Source organism: Vulpes vulpes, chromosome 7, assembly GCF_048418805.1.
Source record: "Vulpes vulpes isolate BD-2025 chromosome 7, VulVul3, whole genome shotgun sequence".
Taxonomy (NCBI): Eukaryota; Metazoa; Chordata; class Mammalia; order Carnivora; family Canidae; genus Vulpes; species Vulpes vulpes.
Window position 1 is genome coordinate 117,776,210 of NC_132786.1, and position 24,188 is coordinate 117,800,397.

Below are 24,188 nucleotides of genomic sequence, written 5' to 3' on the forward strand. Positions count from 1 at the left end.
TGGAATACTAGTGGAGGGGAGGAAGAGGAAGAGCTTTAGAGAGCCCAAGGAATATGGATCTAGTTTAATTTCTTAACTCATATTTATAATGATGTCTTTCCTGGATATTTCTTCTTCCTGCACCCCCATTTCAGAAAATATAAAATTAGCAATTGAAGGTATGTGCAGTTACCTGAGGAGTAAGAAGAGTAGATTTAGAAGGGTGATCTCGGGGCTGATTTCTGCTAAATGATGTTGTGCCTCTCTCCACTCCTGCAGTTAGCCTATGCAATAACTAGCAGAACTGTACCTGGAAGGACTGGGAGCAAAGGGCTATCTCTGGAGAAGCTTTCAATTTTAAATCTAGATCATTAGATCAGAAATGGAGTGAAAGTGAATAAAATGCAAATACATTTTTATCATTTACATATGCCTCCAATTCTTTTTTCTTCCTGTCCCTATACTACACTGTAATGCTAGTTTGTTTATTTTTTTGATTATAGGCAACACACAATGTTACATTAGATTCAGGTGTACAACTTAGTGATTTGACAAGTTTATGCATTATACTGTGTTCACCACAGGGTAGGCTGCCATCTGTGCCATTATATCTCTACTACAGTATCATTGGTTGTCTGCTTTCTATGTCCGTGGTTTACCCATTCCATACCTGGAGGCCTGTGTCTCCCATTGCCCTCACCCATTTTGCTCAAGCCCCCTCGCTCTCTGGCAACCATCAGTTTGTTCTCTGTATTTATACATCTGATTTTGCTCTTTTCTTTGTTTATTCATTTTTTTAGATTCCATTTATGCATGGAATCTTATGGTATTTGTTTTCACAGTCTGCCTTATTTTACTTAGCATAATACTCTCTAGTTCTGTCCGTGTTGTCTCAAATTGCATGCTTTTTTATGGCTGTGTCATATCCCCTTAGAACTATAATGCTAGTTTAGCCATTAAATCTTTTTCTTAAAACCTGGAATTTCATTTTAAGAATGTTGGGTAATAGGGGCACCTGGATGGCTCACTCGGTTAAGCCTCCAACTCTCGATTTCAGCTCATGATTTCAGGATCATCAGATCAAGCCCAGCATCAGGTTCTATGCTCAGCAGGCAGTCTGTTTATCTCTCTCTGTTCCTCTTACAATCGAAAGAAAGAAAGAAAGAAAGAAAGAAAGAAAGAAAGAAAGAAAGAAAAGAAAGAAGAAAGAAAAAAAAGAAAGAGAAAGAAAGAAAGAAAGAAAGAAAGAAAGAAAGAAAGAAAGAAAGAGAAAACTGGGCAACAGATACCCTCCCTCAAATGATGGTATAAATCCAGGTTTAAAAAAAAAAATCCAGGTTTACAAAACTGGTGGAAATGATTAAAAGATAATTAACATATCAAAGACTATACAATCATCAGTGTAATAATTACGGAAATATGTCAGCATTCAACCCTAAATGTTAATAACTATGCTTAATAATAATGAGAACATTTATTAAGCTTAAAGGGCTAAGCACATTTTTAATTTATGTGCATTACTTTATTTAAACCTCATTATAACCCTGTGTTCTGTAGGACTTGTTGTCATTCCCATTTAACAAATGTAGAGATTGAGGCATAGAGAGAGAGATAATCTGCCCAAGGTCAAGGCCAGGCTATGAACTTGGACATTTTGTTTCTGGAGTCTACATTGTTAATCCCTACACAGTATAACCTATATACAAAATAGTTTGAACCAGTTGGGGAATAAATGGAAGAATTTGCATTTCTGAGAAGATTGGTCCAGTATAACAGCAAGTTAAGTGGTGGAGCATCAAGTATCTCATTCATATTCCCCCCTTAAGAGAACATAAGGGACCTATTTTACCAGGAAAGACATGAAAAATGATCCTTACTTCCTTAGATATGTAGGACTGAGAACTGGGACTGGGATGCTACCCAACTTGCAGTTGATAAGCAGGAAGACACAATAATTTAGGAATAACTGTTTTAGGATTGACAGCAGTAAACAGAGGAATATGAGCAGAGAAAAATAATTCTACGTCAAACAAAAGTGATCAGTGAACTTATCCTTAATGTAGAAATTTAAGCAAAATAAGAGAGAAAAAGAATAGAGATGGAGTTCCCCAGCACTGGCTCCCATACCCTTGTGATCTTTCTCACTCCTGCAGGCAGAAGAATATGTAATCCATCAGCAGTTATTCCAGAAAAGGCATGAAACACCACCCAGGTAAATGAATTAAGGAAAATCCACTAGAATTATTTTTTAGTTCTTTTGTCTTTGTTTTTATTCTGATTAAAAAGATTTCTATTGAAATATAACAAACATAGAAAATTATCAAAAGAACAAAACAATCAGTAAATTATCATGAAGTGAAATTTTCATATAACCACTGCCTGGGTCAAGGAGTGCAGTGGTAGCACCACACATATGCTCCTTGGACTCTCTTTTGACTTCTAACACCATATATTGGTTTTGCAGATTTTTGTGTTTTATATAAATGGATCAAGATGTATATATCATTTTGTGACTTGATTCTTTTACTCAACCTTATGTTTGTGAAGTTCATCCCTGTTGGTGCTTGTAGCAGTAATTCATTCATTGTCATTGTTACATATTGTGGAAGATTCCTGTAATGGTAGCTCCCAGTTAATCATGATTTTCTGTTTACATGCCCTTCTGTGGTGTGCTATTGGCTGCTTCTCCTATTAAAGGGTGAAGACTGTTTTTTCACTGTCTGAAATCGCAGCTGGCTTTATGAATGTTTTGACATAGATTGTGTTAGAAATGATATTATGCAAATTCTAGAAGCTTAGTCCTAAGAGTGCTTGGCAGCTTCCTCTCTTGCCTTCTTAGATCCTTTTGTTATCATGCTGTGAAGAAGCCTAGAGTAGCTTACTAAAGATGAAAAGCTCTACAGGATGAGAATAGGTTATCTCAGTGACAGCACCATGTTCCAGAGACCATCTTACACCTGCATATCTAGGTGAAATATCAGATGACTGTGACCACATGAGTGAATCCAAACACACGGGTAGAACAGAAACCCCCAGCCAACCTGCTCATTTTCCAAAAAATAATAAATTATGGTTTTAAGCCATCTAGTTGTTTGTTATGTAGCAATAGAAAATGGAAATAGCACATGTGAAAATATTAGTTTGTTTATCCATTCTATTTTAGTGGACATTTGGATTGTTTCTTTGTTTTGGATATTACAAGTATTTCCACTATGATATGTTTTAGGAAACACATATATGCATTTCTGTTGAATAAATATCTAGAGATATACTTGCTAGGTCGGTATTCATAGACACTGTCAAAGAGTTTTCCAAAGTGGCCGTATCAATTTATATTCCCATCACCAATGTAGGAGAGTTCTAGTTGCTCCATGTTATTATTCATTTTTGGCAATGTCTCTTCACTTTAGTCATTTTAGTCTGTGGGTTGTAGTACCTTACAGTAGATTTAATTTGAATTTCTCTGATGACTGAAGAATTGGATCTTTTTCATATGTTTATTGGCCCTTAGGATATCTTTTTAAAAATAAGGTATTTGGTTAAAGTCTGTTACCCATTTTACCATTGTCTGTCTTTTTCTTACTAGTTTTTAGGATTTCTTTATATATTCTTGGTTTAAGCCTTTTGTCAGTTTCATGTGTTAAGAACATCATTTCCCACCTACCTTGTGGCTTGTCTTTTTATTCCTGTAGTGGTGTCCTTTGAAGGTTTGGATCACACTACCACTTAGGTCAGCTGAGGTGATACCTGAGAGTGAGAAGAATGTAAATGGAAAATGAAGAAGTGAGAACATTTGTGACAATATGGTCCTAAGATCAACACTATTATGGGGCTGTGGTTCATGCCACTGACCTTCCTCTTTTGGATTTTTCCTTAGGAAGAGAGGCCTGTGGACATGGGATAAGAGTTGGACTATGGTAGCAATGAGATGTGCCTCACAGACCTCCAGCCACAGGGAGCGTGAGTAATGATGTTAAGTATGTTTTCTTGTTTATTGGCCATTATATATCTTCTTTTGTGTACTGTCTATTCAGTTCTTTTGCTCGTTTGAAAATTGAATGTCTTTTTTTTTTTTTAATTTTTTATTTATTTATGATAGGCACACAGTGAGAGAGAGAGAAGCAGAGACATAGGCAGAGGGAGAAGCAGGCTCCATGCACCGGGAGCCCGACGTGGGATTCGATCCCGGGTCTCCAGGATCGCGCCCCGGGCCAAAGGCAGGCGCCAAACCGCTGCGCCACCCAGGGATCCCTGAATGTCTTTTTAAAAATGATATATGCTAGTTCTTTATATATTCTGAATATGAATTCTTTGTTGGATCAATATACAGAAACTTTTTTTTTTACTAAGTTTGTGGTTTGTTCTTAACAGTATTTTTTTTGTGTGTGGGGAAATGATTTTCATTTTAATGAAGTCCAATTTAACTTTTTTTATTTTATGTTTAGTGCTTTTTGCATACTGCCCAATGATTTATCACCCATCCAAAGTTCTCGAAAAAATTCTCTTAAGGGCTTTAGATTTTAGCCTGTACATTAAACCTTATACATTAATCACTAATTTTTGTATATAATATAAGTGTAAAGGTTCTCTCAGCTATGTAGTTGTTTCAGAATAATTTATTAAGAAGACCAATTCCCCAACTATTGAATAGTATTGGTAAAAAATTATTGATATTATATATGTGTGTGATATTCTTTTGGACTCTCTTCTCTGTTGACCTATTTCTCTTGCATCAATACCAAACTGTTTTATTTACTGTATATTTATAGTAAATCTTAAATTGATGCTGTAAATCCTCCAACTTTGTTCTTCTTCAAAATTTTCTTGGATTCTCTGGATCCCTTATATAACCATATGATTTTTAGAATCAGTTTTTTAAGTTCCATAAAAAGTATGAATTTTATTAGGATTTCATTAAATACTTGTTTTCTTTTAAAATATGTTTATTATGTACTTTACATTGAGCACTTCAGAAAAGAAAATAATTACAATGATTTCAAAATGCAATTCCTGGATTCAATAAATGTCCTTTATAATTATGGCCAATCAATATCTAGAATTGTATGTAGACCCTAATCCAGCTAGCAAATAAATAAAATAACTATATTAATCTCCAGGATTAGAAACATGCATGATTATTTAAGTCACTTTCCATTGTGTTTTTTTAAAAACATGATTTACATTTATTTCAAGTACATATACATTGATTATAAGAGTTAAAGTAGACTGTTAATGTTAACATCTTACAACTATGATCATTTTAATCCTAATAGAGAACTCAGTTTAGTACAAAGAAATTCAAGAAGAAAATTCAAGAAGAAAATTTAGCATCTTTCAAATGCTAAAAGTGAGTTCCAACTGTGGTTCTTTTCTGATGTGAGAAGCTGTAGGCACGCATCGGATGATCTACTGATTTACCTTCTGAAAGTATCTTTGGAAGCAGTTGGATTTGGCTTGATTGTAGGAGAATATCATGTTCAGTTTGCTGGGCTGACTTCTCTATTGGTTTCACAAACTGGAATGCCTTCACCAAGCAGAGAGTCTCTTCCATATTTTGGTCCACTGGGATATCATTGGTGCTCAAATACTGGATGACCTCATTGGGATCAATTATGAAGAGATCTCTTAGAGCAACACCAGGGTCTTCTAACAGCACACCATAGTCTCAGGAAATCTGACAAGACTGTGATGTTCATGACCCAAACTGCTATTATTCCTTGGTGTATTTAGCCAGGCAAGGTTGGTGGGAAGTGGGAATACATCGAAACTGCAACAGCTTCACAGTTAACATAATGAGATTCACTGGCTTTGTCACTAAAGCAACAATTTTTGTAGGACACACAAAGGTAAAGTCCAAAGGATAGAAGAAAAGCACCAATATTTCCCCCTAAAGTCATCAAGGCTTAGATGTTTGAACTTTGTTTACAACTGTGTAACAAAGAATTGTATATTAGGTTTCTGATCAATATGGTGTGCTAAGCTAATGTAGAAAATCATACTCTTATCTGAAACACATGTTGATATATTTAACCATCAACTTTCAAAAGTACACATCAATTCTTGAAAGCATTAGGAAAGGCTTTAGGAACTAGAAATAAAGATTATAAAGCCATAATTGCAAGTGAGGGAAGCAAAGCTGAATGGCTTTAGAACTGAACATGTGCTACAGCTGCTAAGGTTCCAAGACCTGGACTCAAATCAGAGGTAAAATCTAGGCCTGTGTGTGGTAGGGAGCTGGAATGAGCTTCTTGCATAAAGCTGAGACCCATCAAGTGTTGTTTAGTTCTTGAAATAGAGGCTAGAAAGACTATTTATAGACTGGGAAGTGCCTTAGTGATCTGGGTCATTACAAAAATAAATATATTAAATTCACATATGTAAAAGAGACTTGACTTGGTCAAAAAACACTGTGTAGATATACTTTATTTATAACTAGACGCAAAACATTATATCATGACCCAGAAAGGTAAATTTCTGGAAAGGGCATACTAGAAAATACCAGTCAAATAAATGCTTATTGATTAACAAACAAAAAATATTTAACATGCAAAGCATTAATAGGGATGAAAAAGATAGCAACATAGAGATAAAAGGAATATTCCACCAAGAAGCAATAAAATTAAGTTTTATGTATGTATCATAATCTCCCAATATTTAAAGCATATTTAAATATTAAATATTTAAAGGATGGAGATAGTCAAAAGATACAAACTTCCAGTCATCAGATAAGTCTTATGGATGTAGTATACAGTATGGTGACTATAATTTACAATGCTGTATTCTGTATTTGAAAGTTGCTATGACGGTATGTCTTAAAAGTTCTCATCAGAAAAAAAATTTTTGTAGAAATAATATTTAAAGCAAAAATGGACAGCGTTATAAAGAGAATTCAATTAATCCATAGTTATGGCAGGAGATTTGCATATGCCTTTTTTTAGTAACCAATAAATCACACAGACAGAATGTTTTCACGGATGCAAGTTTGAACAATTCAGTTAACAAGTTTGATCTAATAGATATGAGATATGTGTGAGACCTGATGCTTATAGTTCCTGACCATAAAAATAGAGAACCCACATTCTTTTCAGCTTCTCAGACATTAGTTTTTCTATTGTGTTAAAGTGTTTCAAAAGTGATAGATTTCCAAAACAAAATGTGTATACAAAATACAGCATGGGACTATATATATTAATAAAAATCTGAAAATGAAAACTTAATATGCATATAAACATATGTAATAAAGTGCAGAAACCCAGATGAGGTGGATGGTAGTTGTCTCTGAATAAAGAGGGAGGAGAATGAGACCAGAGAGGTGTATGAGGGGGACTTAAAGTCTGGAATGATTAGCTTCTTAATAATAATTTTAGAATGATCTAAAGCAAAGATAGCAAGATGCTTCAGCACATTGTTAATCCTGGATTGTGGTTACATGGGTATTCGTTATGTTATACTGTAATTTTCTGTATGTTTGGATACATCATAATATTTAAAGAGAATGAGGAAAATCTTTTGGAAGATTTTTTTTAAGATTTTTTTTTTATTTATTCATGAGATACATAGAGAGAGGTAGAGATGTAGGCAGAGGGAGAAGCAGGCTCTTCGCAGGGAGCCTGATGTGGGACTTGATCCCAGGATCAGGATCACTCCCTGAGCCACCCAGGCATCTGGGAGGATTTAATTGGTCTATAAGAACTTGCTTTTGGAATGGTATGTCCTAAGTCTTATCTTGATATATTTATATAAGCCTGATATTATGAAATCTAATAAAATGCAATATCAAGAAGATCTTTATATCAACAGCAGAGTTTAAGAAAATTTCATGGAATTTGTCTAAAAATTGACTGTATAGGTAGAACAGTTTAAGGTTATTTATCAAAATACCATAGTCTACCTTCCTATCACTAAGACTAGAGATGATTGCTTTGAATGAGATGAAGTAAACCTCAATATCATAAAGTTGTTCCAAGGATTAATGGCAGTAATATACACCAGGCATGTTATATAAATCAACAACAAAATTATGCTGTAAAGATGCAGTATCCAAGCAGAAGATACACATTAATTAAAATGTTAGGAAAAAAACATAATTCAAGCTGGCTTCAATATACTCTTGGGGACATGTAATACCAGTAGTCAACCAAGCAATACATAAAGAGTCCTATGGGTAAGCTACTGTGACCCTAATATTTCATAGCAGCCATGTTTTCATTCATGTGTGAAGGTAATCTAAAAATAAAAAAATATGCAAGGAATCCTAAAATATATCACCCATGTGTTCTTTCTAAGAAACTTGCCTGAACAAGGAAACCTTCATCAAAAAAAGAATAACTTTGTTTTGTTTAATGTTCTATATGTTGTGTTTATTTTACCCAACATTGATATTGCTATATTTGTTCTCTTTTTGTTTGTGTACTTCTGATTTTCCCTTGCCTACTCTTTTATATTCAAACTATGAATTACATTGTTTTATATCATCTTGTATACAGTGTATGGCTGGAACTTGTTTTACCTCTTTCAATTTAGGAGTCAATTTCTTCTAAAGAGTTGTTTTTATCTCTGTTACCTTCATTTCTATGAAAGATGTTTTGACTTAATTCACTTGAATCAGTGTTTATGTATGATTCTATTTTTGGTTTTCTTGCTGTATTGTTTCCTTTCTGTTGGTATTTCATATCTGTTTCCTTTGTGCCCCCTCTCAATTCTTCCATCATATCTCAGTAACTTGAAAATACATACGGAAGCATATTTTTAGGTCTACAGTAATTATATCCATTAATTTAAATATTCTTATTTTACAGCTTGAGAAATGAAATGACATCTATTGACCGCCCTCTTGTAAAAGATGAGAAATTAGCAAATGCCTATTTTTGTTTTCTTTTTTTCTTGCCTTTTTTGTTAGCATATAATTAATGTTTTTGTTTTCATCTTATATAGCTTTTATTCAAATAATTACAATTGCATTCTTGTTCATAGAGAGCTGTATTACATCAAACTTGGGCTTGAAGAACAAGAAGATTTAAAAAGGGGACAGAATGATTTGAACAATTATAATAAACATTAATTAATAAAATGTACCAACTTAATCCCCTTTAAACAGAAATCAACTAGTTTTAAGGGCTATGAAACATTTACAAAAATGACCATGTGTTTGGGCACAAAGAAAACCTTAATGGGGCTCCTGGGTGGCTCAGTCAGTTAAGTGTCCAACTCTTGGTTTCTACTTCAGTCATGACTTCAGGGTTGTGGGATCGAGCTTCTTGTGAGAATGCATGTCCAGTGCATGGAGTCTGCTGGGGATTATGTACCTCTACTTCCCCCTCTGCTTCTCCCTCTGCTAGCTTGTGTGTGCTCTTTCTCTCTCATAAATAATAAATAAATAAATAAATAAATAAATAAATAAATAAAATCTTTAAAAAACCGAAAATCTTAATAAATATTTTAGATTGGAAAGAGTGCAACCATGTCTTCTGATCACAGTGGAATAAAAATTAGAAGTCCATGATAAAAAAAGAAATAAACAATGAAAATTATTTTTGAGTATTTAAAAGAGTAAATAATATTTAGAAAAATATAAACTTTTCAAACATTTAGAAAATAAATATAAACATTTTAAAACTTCTCCAAAACAACTCCTAAATAGAAAAGCAAAATATGAATTAATGAGAATGAAAGCACTGTTTATCATAGAATATTTATAACTTTTGACATCTTCAGTATATAAAACAAGGAGGCAAAACAATGAATTAAGCATCCAATTTCAGAAGTTAAAAAAGACAAAATAAATCTAAAGAAAGCAGGAAAGAACCAAAGGTACATGCAGAAATCAATGAAATAAAACTAAGGAAAGTAGAAGAAAATATTAACTAAAAAGAAAGGAGAAGAAAATATTAAGTGAAAAGAGTTGCAGATTTTTTTATTAGGTAGAAAAGGTAAGATTGATAAAAATAATATTAATAAATTAGGCACAGATCTGGTCTAAAATATGAAAGATGAAAAATGAGCAATTCACTAGGTTAATCAAGATTAGAATTTTTTTTAAAAACTACAAATATGTAGAAAATGAGTAAGGAAAAATAACTGTAAAGAGGAAATGATAAGATTTATAAAATAAAATTTTCAATTGTATAATAATAACTTTGAAAATGTTGAAAACTATACAAAGAAATGGAAAAATAAAAATACCCAGATTGGTTCAAGGAAAACACAATTGACAAATATATCAATAGCAATTAGAAACATTGTGTAAAACTGTACCTCAGGAATAATGAACTGAGATGATTTTATGGGTGATTTATTTTAAATATTCAGATAAAAGATAACCTTAATAATAAGTCTTTTGCAACTATTAGAGAATGAGGAAGTCTTCTGACTTGTTTTCAAAAACCATCATAATATTGATACTTATATTTGACTATGATAATCCAAAAAAAAGAAAACTATGCCCTATTCCAATTTTACTTGGGAATATCAATGTAAAAAAATCTTAAAGTAGTATGAAATAGAATGCAGTAGTATATTGGAATATACACCATTACCAAAATCCCTTCGTGCCTGAATGCACTTGTGGCTTGATGTTAGATAGTCCATTACTACAATTACTCTAGTAACAGGTAAAAGCATGATAGTTGTCCCAAAAAAGCAGTTGATAAGATTCAGTATCTACTTCTAATAAATGCTTTTAGTTAATATAAGAATAGAAGGAAGCTCCCTAAGTGGACTAAGGAGCATCAGAAACCAGCAGCAGACATATTTAACAGTGGACTCCAAGAGGGTAATTTTAAAATCAGGAAAAAGACTAGTTGGAATTTAGTTTACTACTAAGAAACACCCTAAGTCCTCTGGAAATAATTAGGTTTAAGGGAAACTCCAGTATGCATGTCTAGAGAAGGGGCAGAGGTTCTATAGGAGCTAGTATGAAGTGGACATTTCTGGGGTCAGTTTTCGAGAAGCACCTAGAAGAAAGTTTCCCTGAAACTCTTCCAAACACTAGCAAATCTCTGTAATCCAGAATGATGAAGTTTGCTACATCACTTAGATTTCCAACAGGTAACTTCAAATTCCTAAGTTCAAAGTAATCACTGCCTGAAATTCCACTACCTGGAGATCTTTTAAACAAATATTTATGCATATACCTAGGTGGCACAGGAGTAACTAACTCCTAATCACTAACATTGCATTGATGAGTCTTTCAATAGGTTATCACATCAATGACACATTTAAGGGAAGGCGACAGTGGTAGCTTGTATTTATTGAATGCTTATCCATATGCCAGGCATTGTTCTGATATTAGGCATATCACTTCATTTAATCCTCACAATAACCATATTACATATGGAGAAACAGAGGTTTAGTGTTGAGATAGAACTTACCCAAACTACATGGCTAGTAAGTTGTAGCAAGCGGCTGAGTGTCCAGTCTGCTGCTCTGAGTTACTACGGCACTGCCCTAGTCTTTAGAAGTACATGTTCTTAGTGCAACAGTTTCTGACCTCCAACTAAATTGATTCAGAACTTATTTTAGACTGAAAGTCACTTATGTGCAAGGCATCTTGAATCTTCTGTAGTTGATAAAAACATGAAAATGTTTTCCTTGCCCTCAGGAAACTTATTCTGTAATAGAGGAGGTACACATGTGAATAACCAAATACACTCAAGGGTAAATGTAGGGTTTTTGACTATGGTTATGGGTGGGTCAAGGCTCCTCAGATAACATGTTACGGATGTGGAGGCAGAGAACCTTCTTTGGAGTAGCCATGCTTTTGGAATTCTGCATTTTCCCTATAAGGGTACGAATCTCTGGTGATATTCTCTGAAATATATGGTGAGTTCTTAACTTTCCATCTGTTTTGAGTGTGTATCATAAAAAGTCAAAGGAACTGTTCCCCCAACAGGTATTTTATTACTTCTATTGCCAAGGGAAAAAGGACTTTGGGAGAAACTTAGTAAATACTAAATAAATATGACTAGCATGGAACTTCTGACCCTCTACTCTTTCAAAGAATGAAATGAGTTGATATCATCACAAAAAGAAAGACACCTTAATTTATTCTCTAATTTGGATAATCTATTGGGAGAAAACCTTCATAGTCATAGATAGGAAGGTGAGAGAAATCAGTCCTGCTAGAATTGCTCTTTCAGTTGTCAGCATGTTTTAATGAAATGCCAGTCTTTTCATGCCAAATCCTGAAGGAAACCTCTGGGTACCGATTGATGAAATGATTTCACTCCCATATGGAGTCTCAAGTAAAATAAAGCCTCTCCCATTTTGCAGAGCACAGCACTCTATAGGTTCAAAAGGTAAGACATACTTTCAGTATGTATAAATTGCGGAGTACATTTGAAAATAAAATTTTTAATTATGTTTGACATCTGAGGCCCAGTGCTGTCATCCTGTAGGAGAGTAACATCTGTTTTGACATCTCTAGTGGAAGAGACTTTAAATCAGTTTTCATATTACTTATCTACTAGCTAATCAGAATGGATGCGGCATTCTTCTAACCAATTCATTCACAAGGAAGAAAGAAAAGATATGCAGAGGAGTAAGGCTGGGCTGAAACTAATATGATGAATTTAAATGAAAAATCTAAACTCCTTTGAATATATTCTAAGTTTTAATTCAGTGCAAAATTTGAAAATGTTCATTTAATCCTAAATGTGCAGGTTTTTTTCTTATTCCTTATTCCTTTTACTTTGACTTAAAATCAATAGACCATTAAAGCATTTTTTTTTTCTCAAACCATTTGGTTTTATCTCAAGTTCAAGGTTTTAACTGGTTTGCTACTTTTATTTTTATTTTTATTTTTTTTTGGTTTGCTACTTTTATTAAGTACTTTAAAAATGGCTGAAGCAGATTTTTTTTTATGTTTTGTGTTTTAAATTGCAGGTTTTAGAAAGGCATCATGTTATATTGTTTCTTTGATGGTTGTATATGTAGTCTTAATATCTGTTAACTCATCATATTTTAGATTTAAAAGCATGGTCAAGGAAAACAGCTCCCTCTAGGAATCATTACTCCCATATCTTCCATACTCATTGAACTTTCTTAAAGATATGCTTACATAATTTTATGTATCTCTTAAGAATAAAGTAAAAAGAGGTTTTTACTTGAATAACTCAGGATTTCCCTTATAATTATACCTGCATTATTGGGATAAAAATCATATTGCCTCCATGTTCTTTTTCTTTTCATATGGTAGGCAGAGGCTTCATATTTCTACTTAAAAAATCTACCTATAAATTATAAACTGATTGGTTGAGTTACAAAAGACACACACCAAATTATTCTAACTGGCCAACTCATTCAAGCAATTTTGTCACTATAGATGCAGCTTTAGTTAAGATAGAAGCTGGAAGAAGCTTACGGATGATTTTATTAGAAAATATGTGGGAGGGTAATCCTTTAAACAGATTAATACTAAAAGGGACTTGCATGTTCTTCAAAGACAAAAGCAGAATTTAAAGAAACTAAAAAATAATTGAAGTAATTTTTACAGTAAATGTGTATTTACTGGAAAATATATTTGAATGGGTGAAGATGTGCCATGTTTTAAGATCTAATTTGCCAAACAAGCAAAGAAAAAGATAAAAAATAATTACCAATCACCATTAAAATAAAGGAAAGGTTTAATATCTTTTCTTTGCCTTGAATATGTTTATTAGATACACTGGTGAAGACAGTATAGACCTCCTTTTTATTAAGCATTAATCATGCTTAGATGAAGCTGCTAATTTTAATGCTAGTGTGAAGGTCAATAACAATGGTATTTTGACAAATCAGATAATTTCTAAAGGACAAAATAGGGACATGGTCAAGACTTTTTTATTTATTTTTAGATGTTATTTATTTATTCTCTATAGAGAGGGAGACCATGGGTGGGGTGGGGGGTTGTGGGGAGGAACAGAAGGAGAGGGACAAGGAGACTCTGTGCGGAGAGCAGAGACTGAGGTGGGGCTGGATCTCATGACCCTGAGATCATGACTTGAGCAGAAATCAAGAGTTGGATGCTTAACTGACTGAGCCACCCAGGTGCCCCTAGACTTTCTTTTTAATTTATAATTATGATGATGTATTTGAATGAATTGTAAACCTAAGTCCTTCCTTCTCTGTTATTACCACATTACAGAATTCCCTACTATATCTTCAAAGTACAGAAATTATTATATATTCATCATAATTGCAAAAATTACTATAAATGTCTTAATTCTCACTAGACCTATATTGCATGCACATTCCCATAGGAAAATGTCCATCCAAAAATTATTTAGAATTCAAAACTACATTGAAATAATCTTATTTTTAAATTATTGGTTATTTTTTCTTGTTAAATATGAAATATTTGTTGATTTAAGGAATACAAAAACTAGCATTTTTCTATATACAAATCATCTCATTTTATCTTCATGCAGTAAAAATAGTTTTAATTCTAGCTATTTCTGGGAGTACCACAGATAAACTTCAAGTCAAAAAATCATTTTAATAGCCCTGGTCTGTAAGATATTTAATTTAATTTGCGGTCATTTTATCTGGGAAGACACACTTGGAAGTTACATTGGTGAAGGCTAGACATTTTGTGGGTCTTTTTAAAAGTGTTTTTTTTTTTTTTATGGCTAAGGTGAGTGTTAGATATACCTTCTTTGACTTTTTTTAGTACCACTACAGCAACAATAATATTAAATAACTTGGTTTTCTCCAGAAATTAGTCATGAATTGATCTTCTTTAACCAAATTTCCTAACTTACAAAAGCTAAATAAACAATGGATACAGGGGTCGAGAGTGTAGTGGTAGTCTAGGTCATATACTCTATGGAGAGATCAAGGTTTCCAATTTTCTTTCTCTGATATTGTTTTGATATAATCAAAGATAGTTAATTTCTCAATAACTTAAAAATACTTTTTTTACTTGGGGATTGAGGTTTTCTTTATTAGAAAGCATAAATGAGTGATTAATGAATTGTGACAATGGCAGATTTAGCTATTTATTTCTTTTTACTCAACTGTGATCTGTTAGTGTAGTTGAGAACCTGATGATCCTTCCATTTCAGAAAATTCTCTTCATCTTGGAGTCCAAGAGGGATGAAAGTGAGGACCAAGAGGAAAGAAACATCAAGTGTGAGATTTAGGGCATTTCAGGAAGGAGGGAAGTCTTTTTTCCATTTCTTTTTTACTCCCCTTGCCATTTGAGTTTTGGAGAGCTCAAGTTTTGGAGAGACAAAGCTAAAGTGATGCCTAACAGAATGGACTTAGAAAAGGATATTTTAGGCCAGTTTTTGGTTTAAGCTTTGTGAGAAGAGAGCCAAAGGATGGTGGCCACAAGGTCTTGAGTAAGAAAAAAAAAGCTTTCAGGTAGGGTAACTTGCAGACATTTGGGTGTAAAATCCTAATTGGCATTTTCACAACTGAGGACGTTGGAGAATTTGAGGATCTGGAGACTTTTAAAGCCTTTCACCTATTTTGCCCATTTGCCCACCTGCCTTCCGCTGGTTTCACACTGTGGCGTTGGTGAACAAATACTTAAAGGCAAAAAAGTACTGTCGGAATGTATAGTATCTAGTGTTCACAGAGCCTCAGAATTGCTTTTGAGGATTACCCTATCATATTTCTCCTCAAGTGATTGTGGTAGTAGACAGGAATCTAGTAATACTTGATTTAAATTAATTAAAATAGAAGCAAGCAACCTATTACTCTCATATATAGTACAATAAAGTATGAATATTAAGTTGTGGGCACATTTTAGCCATTCACATGTCTCTTCATTTAAAAAGGTATCTCTAATTTGGATTCAACAAGCAGTTTTATTTAGCAGGAAAATAGAAATTGTGCCTTCTCAATTTTTTGGCATTTTAATTATAAAAGAGAACCAGGCTAGTATTAGTAGCTTAATAAAAGGTCAACAGTATAATTATTCCTTCAGTGTTATTTCAAATTCTGAGTGAAGCAATTAATATTCTATTTTTTAAGACATTTCTCTTTAGGATACATGATTATATACTTTGAAACAAGTGACATTTGTAATTTTGCATTGGACATTTGCACTTTATCTATATAGGCTATATTTAAAATAAATAATACTCCAATATTTTAGAGTTTTCTAAGATTTTTTCCTTGTATGTATTGTTTGATGTATTCTTTTCTTTTTTAAAAAATTATTTATTTATTTATTTAATTCATTTATTCATGAGAGACCAGAGAGAGAGAGAGGCAGAGACACAGGCAGAGGGAGAAGCAGGCTCCTTGCAGAGAGCCCAATTCAGGACTTGATCCCAGGACCCCGGGATCACGACCTGAGCCAAAGGCAGTTGCTCAACCACTGAGCCACCCAGGTATCCCAAGATGTATTCTTTTCTGATTCAGTGAAAGTTTATTGTATTTGAATGTGATAAAATAGAATTTAGACTATTACACTCTGTCCAGATAATTGTTATAATCAGTAATTAGGGAATTAACTTGATCAGTAAATAGCAAAAGCAGGCTCAAACCTCCATTTTGACCGTTGAATTATGTGTTTTTGTTACTGATTGGATTTGCCAGATTATTTATTTATTTATTTATTTAATAATTAATTTTTATTGTTGTTCAATTTACCAATATACAGAATAACACCCAGTGCTCATCCCGTCAAGTGTCCACCTCAGTGCCCGTCACCCATTCCCCCCCACCCCCCGCCCTCCCCCCCTTCCACCACCCCTAGTTCGTTTCCCAGAGTTAGGAGTCTTTATGTTCTGTCTCCCTTCCTGATATTTCCCACACATTTCTTCTCCCTTCCTTTATATTCCCTTTCACTATTATTTATATTCCCCAAATGAATGAGACCATATAATGTTTGTCCTTCTCCGATTGACTTACTGCACTCAGCATAATACCCTCCAGTTCCATCCACGTTGAAGCAAATGGTGGGTATTTGTCGTTTCTAATGGCTGAGTAATATTCCATTGTATACATAGACCACAGCTTCTTTATCCATCATCTTTCGATGGACACCGAGGCTCCTTCCACAGTTTGGCTATTGTGGACATTGCTGCTAGAAACATCGGGGTGCAGGTGTCCCGGCGTTTCATTGCATGCCAGATAATTAAAAAAAATTATAGGTATTTATTCCCTTTTCATTTTTTCCTTTTTTTAAAACTTAATTTTAATTAATATACAGTGTTGTATTAGCTTCAGGTGCACAGTATAATAATTCAGTGATTCGTTTTTTAATTTAATTTATCCATTTATTTATTCATGAGAGACAAAGAGAGAAAGAGAGGTAGAGACATAGGCAGAGGGAGAAGTAGGCACTCTGTGAGGAGCCCCATGCGAGACCTGATCCCAGGACCCGATCGGATCTCACGACCTGAGCCAAAGGCAGATGCTCAACCACTGAGCCACCCAGGTGCCCTCAACAATTCTATATATACTTTGTGCTCATCACAATAAGTGTACTCTTTTTTTAAGATACAGCATTACATTACTTTCAGGCGTACAACATAGTGATTCAATAGTTCTACACATTATTTGGTGCAAATCTCAAAAGGTGTGCTTTTAAAGCCTTTCACCTATTTTGCCCATTTGCCCACCTGCCTTCCGCTGGTAACCGTCAGTTTGTTCTCTATATTTCAGTCTGTTTCTTTGTTTCTCTGTTTTCCTTTGTTTGTGTGATTTATTTCCTAAGTTCCACATATGAGTGAAATCATATAGTATTTGTCTTTCTCTGACTGACTTATTTCACTTAACATTATATTCTGACTCCATCCATGTTGTTGCAAATGGCAAGATTTCATTCCTTTTCATTGCATTGTAACTATGTATGTGTATACACCCCCCCCCCCACATCTTTATCCATTCATCTATCGATGGATGCTTGGGTTGCCTCCATAATTTGGTTATTGTAAATCATGCTATAATAAACATAGGGGTGTTTATATCCTTTTGAGTTAGTGTTTTGTATTCTTTGGGTAAAGAGCCAGTAGTACAATTACTGGATTGTAGGGAAGTTCTATTTTTAATTTTTTGAGGAACCTCCATACTGTTTTCCACAGTGACTGCACTAGTGTGTATTCCCATCAACAGTGCATGAGGGTTCTTTTATCTCCATATCCTCACCAACACTTACTGTTTCTTGTGTTGTTGATTTTAGTGATCCTGAAAGGTGTGAGGTGATAGCTCATTATAGTTTTGATTTGCATTTTCTTGGTGATGAGTAGTCTGGAGCATCTTTTTTGTGTGTCTGTTGACCATCTTGTATGGCTTCCTTGGAGAAGTATCTGTTCATTTTTTCCACCCTTTTTAAGTTGGATTATTTAGAGGGTTTTTGTTGTTGAGTTGTATACTTTCTTTAATATATTTTGGATATTAACCCCTTATTGGATATATCATTTACAAATATCTTCTCCCATTCAGTAAGTTGTCTTTTAGTTTTGTTGATTATTTCCTTTACTGTTCAGAAGCTTTTTATTTTGATGTAGTTCCAAAAGTTTATTTTTTGCTTTTGTTTCCCTATCTAGATACATATCTAGAAAAATGTTGCTGTAGCTGATATCAGAGAAGTTACCAACTGTGCTCTCTTCTAGGATTTTTGTGATTTCAGGTCTCACATTTAGATCTTTAAACCATTTTGAGTTTATTTTTGTGTGTGGTATAAGAAAGTGGTCCAGTTTCTTTCTTTAGCATGTTGCTGTCCAGTTTTCCCAACACCATTTGTTGAACTGACAGATACAGAGTATCTTTCCATTTGTTTGTGTCATGTTCAATTTCTTTTATCTCTGTTTTATAGTTTTCAGACTATAGATCTTCCACCTCCTTGGTTAAGTTTATTGATAGGCATTTTATTACCTTTGGCACAATTTTAAATGAAACTGTTTCTTAATTTCTTTTTTTGCTGCTTTATTATTGATACCTAGAAATGCAACAGATTTTTCTACATTGGTTTTATATCCTGCAAACTTACTGAATTAATTTATCAGTTCTAATAGTTTTTTGGTGAACTCTTTCTGGTTTTCTGTATATAGTATCATGTCATGTGTAAATCGTGAAAGTTTCACTTTTTCCTTACTAATTTGGATGCCTTTTCTTTCTTTTTCTTGTCTGATTGGTCTGGCTAGGACTTCAGTATTATGTTGAATAAAAGTGGTGAGAGTGGACATCCTTATCTTGTTCCTCTCTTTTTTTTTTTTTTTTTTAATTTTATTTATGATAGTCACAGAGAGAGAGAGGCAGAGACATAGGCAGAGGGAGAAGCAGGCTCCATGCACCGGGAGCCCGATGTGGGACTCGATCCCGGGTCTCCAGGATCGCGCCCTGGGCCAAAGGCAGGCGCCAAACCGCTGCGCCACCCAGGGATCCCCTAAAGGAAAAGCTGTCGTTTTTCACCATTGGTATGATCTTATCTATGTGTTTTTCATAGATGGCCTTTATTATGTTGAGGTATGTTCCCTCTCAACCTATTTTGTTGAGGCTTTATATTATGAATGTATGCTGTACTTTATTAAATGCTTTTTCTGCATCTATTGAGATGATCACATGGTTTTTATTCTTTTTCTTGTTGATGCGATATATGATGTTGATTGATTTGTGTGTATTGAACCACCTTTGCATCATCCCAGGATAACTCCCACTTAATCATGGTGAATGATTTTTTTTGAATTAATTATTGGATTCAGTTTGATAGTATTTTGTTAGAGGATTTTTGCATCTATGTTCATCAGAGGTATTGGCCTATATATATATATATATATATATATATATATATATATATATATATTTTTTTTTTTTTTTGTAATGTCTTTATCTGATTTTGGTATCAGGGTAATTCTGGCCTCATAGAATGAATTTGGAAATTTTCCTTCCTTTTCTATTTTTGGGTTAGTTTGAAAAGAATAAGTACTAACTCTTCTTTAAATATTTGGTAGAATTCACCTGTGAAGCCATCTGGTCCTGGACTTTAGTTTGTTGGGAGTTTTTTGATTACTTATTGAATTTCATTGGTGGTAATTAGTCTGTTCAAATTTTCTATTTCTTCCTGATCCAGCTTTGGAAGTTATTTATAGGTTTCTAGGAATTTATGTTTCTTCTAGGTTGTCCAATTAGTTGCATATAATTTTTCATGGTATTCTTTGAATCCTTTGCATTTCTGTGGTGTTGGTTGTTCTCTGTCCTCTTCCTTTGTGATTTTGAATGCTCTCTTTCTCTTTTTTGAGGGGTGGCTAAATGTTGATCGATTTTGTTCATCTATTCAAAGAATCATCTCCTAATTTCATTGATTTGTTGTATTGGTTTTTTTATTGTTAATTTCTAGTTTGTTTATTTCTACTCTAATCTTTATTATTTTCTTCCTTCTACTGGTTTTGGGTTTTGTTTGTTGTTTTGCTAGCTCCTTTAGGTGTAGGTGTAGGTTGTTTATCTGAGATTTTCTTGCTTTTTGAGGTCAGCCTATTTTGCTATAAAATTCCCTCTTAGAATAGTTTTTGCTGTGTCTCAAAAATGGACCATTGTGTTTTTATTTTCATCTTTCTTCATGTAGTTTTTTATTTCTTCTTTGATTTCTTGGTTGCTGTATTCATTGTTTAGTTGCGTGTTATTCAACTTCCAGGTATTTGTGCTCCTTCCAGATTTTTTCTTATGATTGATTTCTAGTTTCATAGCATTAAGGTCAGAAGAGATGCAAAAATTCAGTCTTTTTGAATTTATTGAGAATTGTTTTGAAGCATGACATGTAGTCTGTCCTGGAGAATGCTTCATATGCACTTGAAGAGAATGTTTGCTTCACTGTTTTAGGAAAGAATGTTGTGAATGTATCTGTTAGATCCATCCTACCCAATGTGTCGTTCAAAGCCACTCTTTCCTTGTTGGTTTTCTGGTTGGGTAATCTATCCATTGATATAATTGGGGTGTTAAAGTCTCTTACTATTCTTCTATTACTATATATATTACTTCCTTTATATTCGTTATTAGGTACTTTATATATTTGGTGCTCCCATATTGGATGAATTAATATTTATTAATTATTATAACTTCTTGCTGGATTATTCTCTTTATATAAAAATAAAGGGAATATATATAAAAAATATCCTTATTTGTCTCTTATACAGTCTTTTATTTAAAGTCTATTTTGTTCAATATAAGTATTGCCACCCTGGCTTTCTTTTCACTTCCACTTACATGATATGATAAATACTTTTCCATTCCTTCACTTTCAATCTGCATGTGTCTTAGGTCTGAAATGAATCTCTTGTAGATAGGATGTACATGGGCCTTGCTTTTTATTCCTTCATCCTTTGTCTTTTGGTGGGAGTGTTTAGTCCCTTTTACATTTAAAGTAATTGTTGGTAGTTATGCACTTATTGCCATTTTTTAACTTGTTTTAAGGTTGTTTTAGTTCTTCTTTATTCCTTTCTTCTGTTGCTGTTTTCTCTCATAATTTTCTCCAGATATCCTAAGTGATAAGCTTGGATTCCTTTCTCTTTATTTCTTGCATCTCTGTTACTTTTTTTTTTCTTTTTTTAAGTAAGCTCTATATCCAACGTGGATCTTAAACTCATGACTCTGAGAACAAGAGTCACATGCACTGACTGAATCAGCCAGGCACCTCCATTACTGGTTTTTGATTTGTGGTTACCATTAGGTTTGTATATAACATCATCTGCACATAGCAGTTTATATTAAGTTGATGGTTGCTTAAGTTTATTATTTATTTATTTATTTATTTATTTATTTATTTATTTATTTATTTAATAGATGAATTTTTAAAAAATTTTTATTTATTTATGATAGTCACACAGAGAGAGAGAGAGAGGCAGAGACATAGGCAGAGGGAGAAGCAGGCTCCATGCACCGGGAGCCCGACGTGGGATTCGATCCCGGGTCTCCAGGATCGCGCCCTGGGCCAAAGGCAGGCACTAAACCGTTGTGCCACCCAGGGATCCCGTTGCTTAAGTTTAAACCCATTTTTTACTTCCTCCCACTGTGTTTTAGGTTTATAGTGTCATATTTTACATCCTTTTATTTTATGAACCCTTGATGAATTTTTAGAAAGATTGTATTTACTTGAGAGAGAGAGAGAGAGAGAGAGAGAGAGAAGGAAAGAACAGGAGCAGGGCCAGAGGGAGAGGGAGAAGCAGACTCCCCACTGAACATGGAGCCTGATGTGGGGCGCCATCCCAGGACTGTAAGATCATGACTTGAACTGAAGGTAGATGCTTAACCACCTGAGCCATCCAGCCCCCACACTGATGAATTTTTAGAGTTATTTTAATATCACTGCTTTTGTGTTTCCTATTTTTCTTGCATCTACTTATGGTCTTTCTGCTCCTTTAACACTTCTTAAAGGCTGGTTTAGTGGTGATGGATTCTTTTAAACTTTGGGAAACTCTCCTATTTTGAATGATAGTCTTACTGGATAGAGTATTCTTGGTTGCAGATTTTTTCTTTCTGCACTTTGAATATATCTTTTTGCCTGCAAATTTCTGCTAAAAGATCAGCTGATAGCCTTATGAGGTTTCTTGTATTTTGGCTGTTTTATTTTCTCTTGCTGCTTTTAAAATTCTCTTTATCCCTGCTTTTTGCCATTTTAATTACTGCATGTCTTGGTGTGGATCTCCTTTGGTTGATTTTATTGGGGTCTCTCTTGTGTCCTCTGGATCTGGATTTCTGTTTCCTTCCCCAGATTTAGGAAGTTTTCAGCTCTTATTTCTTCAAATGAATTTTCTGCTCCCCTTTCTCTCTTTTCTTTTTCTGGGATCCCTATGATATGAACATACTACACTTGATGTTGTCGCTGAGTTCCCTTAATCTATTCTCATTTTTTATTGTTCTTTTTTCTTTCTTCTGTTCACTTGATTGTTTTCTGTTACTCTGTTCCACAGTCTATGACTTATTTATTCCCTCTAGTGTATTTTTAATTTCATTCAGTGAATTCTTTAATCTCTAATTGATTCTTTTTCATATTTTTCTATCATGTTGTTGAGAGTCTCATGGAGAGACTCCAGTTTCTTTTCAAGTCCAGTGAGTATTTTTATGAGTATTAATTTAAATTCTCTATCAGGCATATTGCTTATCTCCATTTCATTTAACTTTTTTGCTATGATTTTGACTTATCCTTTCATTTGGGACATATTCCTCTGTGAACTCATTTGTCCAACTCTCTGTGCCTGTCTCTGTGTGTGAGGATGTTAACTATATCTCACTACCCTTGAGAGTAGTGGCCTTATGAAGAAGAGGTCCTGTAATGCTTTGTAATGCAATGTTCTCTGGTCACCAGAACCTGGTGCCTCAGGGGTGTCTCCTATGTGCCTGTGCCCTACTGTTGTGGCTGAGCCGTGTTTGCTTTCAGCTCAGTCATCTACACTGGTTCTCTCTGCCTGTTGTAGGCAGGATTTGGTCCCTGTGTTGTTAGTGTGTTAGTCTGGGACTGCTTTGGGCTTGAGTTTCGTCAGGTCAGTCATTTGTTAGAGCTGCAGTAACACTGAACTGCAGGGCACTCTCCAAGTGCTGTCCTCTGAGAAACTTTCATTGGTGGGCTGAGGCCACAGTCTGTGTGTGTGGTCATCTTTTCTCCCCGGGGCAGGAGTCACTTTGGAGTGGTTCTGGTCTCTGTCAGGGGTACTTGCACTCTACCAGGCTTGTGGCACCACTTTGAGTGATCTCCTGCCAAGGGCATGTTGAAAGGGGCATTCTGCAGGAATACAAGAGGACCAGGTGAATGGTGATAGCAAGGTGCATGCCATTCTGTTGCTGGAGGGAACCTGCCACTGCCCTGGAAAATCCCTGATGTGGTAAGGCCTGGATGGAGGGGGTGGGTCTACAGAAGACTGGGGTTGAGGAGTGCTGTTAGCAAGCTAGGTGGAGAGTGGTCATGCCTTGCTGGTTCTCACAGGTATCCATGTGTCGAGGCCAAGGGGTGGAGGAGGGAAATGGTGCCCATCAGCATTTTTTTGGGGAAAATTCTCCCAAAGATCCCTGCCCTTCCAGCACATGCTCTAAAATTAGTAAATAAATCACCTTCCAGTATCAGTATACACCAAGAATTTTTCAAACTGCTGCTTCTATGCTGTATCTCAGCAGGGCTGTTTGTTGTACTTTCTCTTTAGGGATAGAGGCATGGTTTCCCATCACCCTTTGGCTCTCCTAGAACCCAGCCACTGATTTTTAAAAGTCCTAGATGTTAAGCCAGACTGATTGTAAGAACTCACAAAATTAGACCTCTCTGGTTTTCAAAGACAAATATTACAGGGATT

The 24,188-nt window shown here is 34.5% G+C and overlaps 1 pseudogene; it reads right to left on the minus strand.

Annotated features, from left to right (window-relative positions):
- Nucleotides 1–5,385: 5,385 nt before the first annotated feature.
- The window catches only part of LOC112929902 (thioredoxin-dependent peroxide reductase, mitochondrial pseudogene), a 183,958-nt pseudogene continuing 165,155 nt past the window's right edge, over nucleotides 5,386–24,188 (minus strand).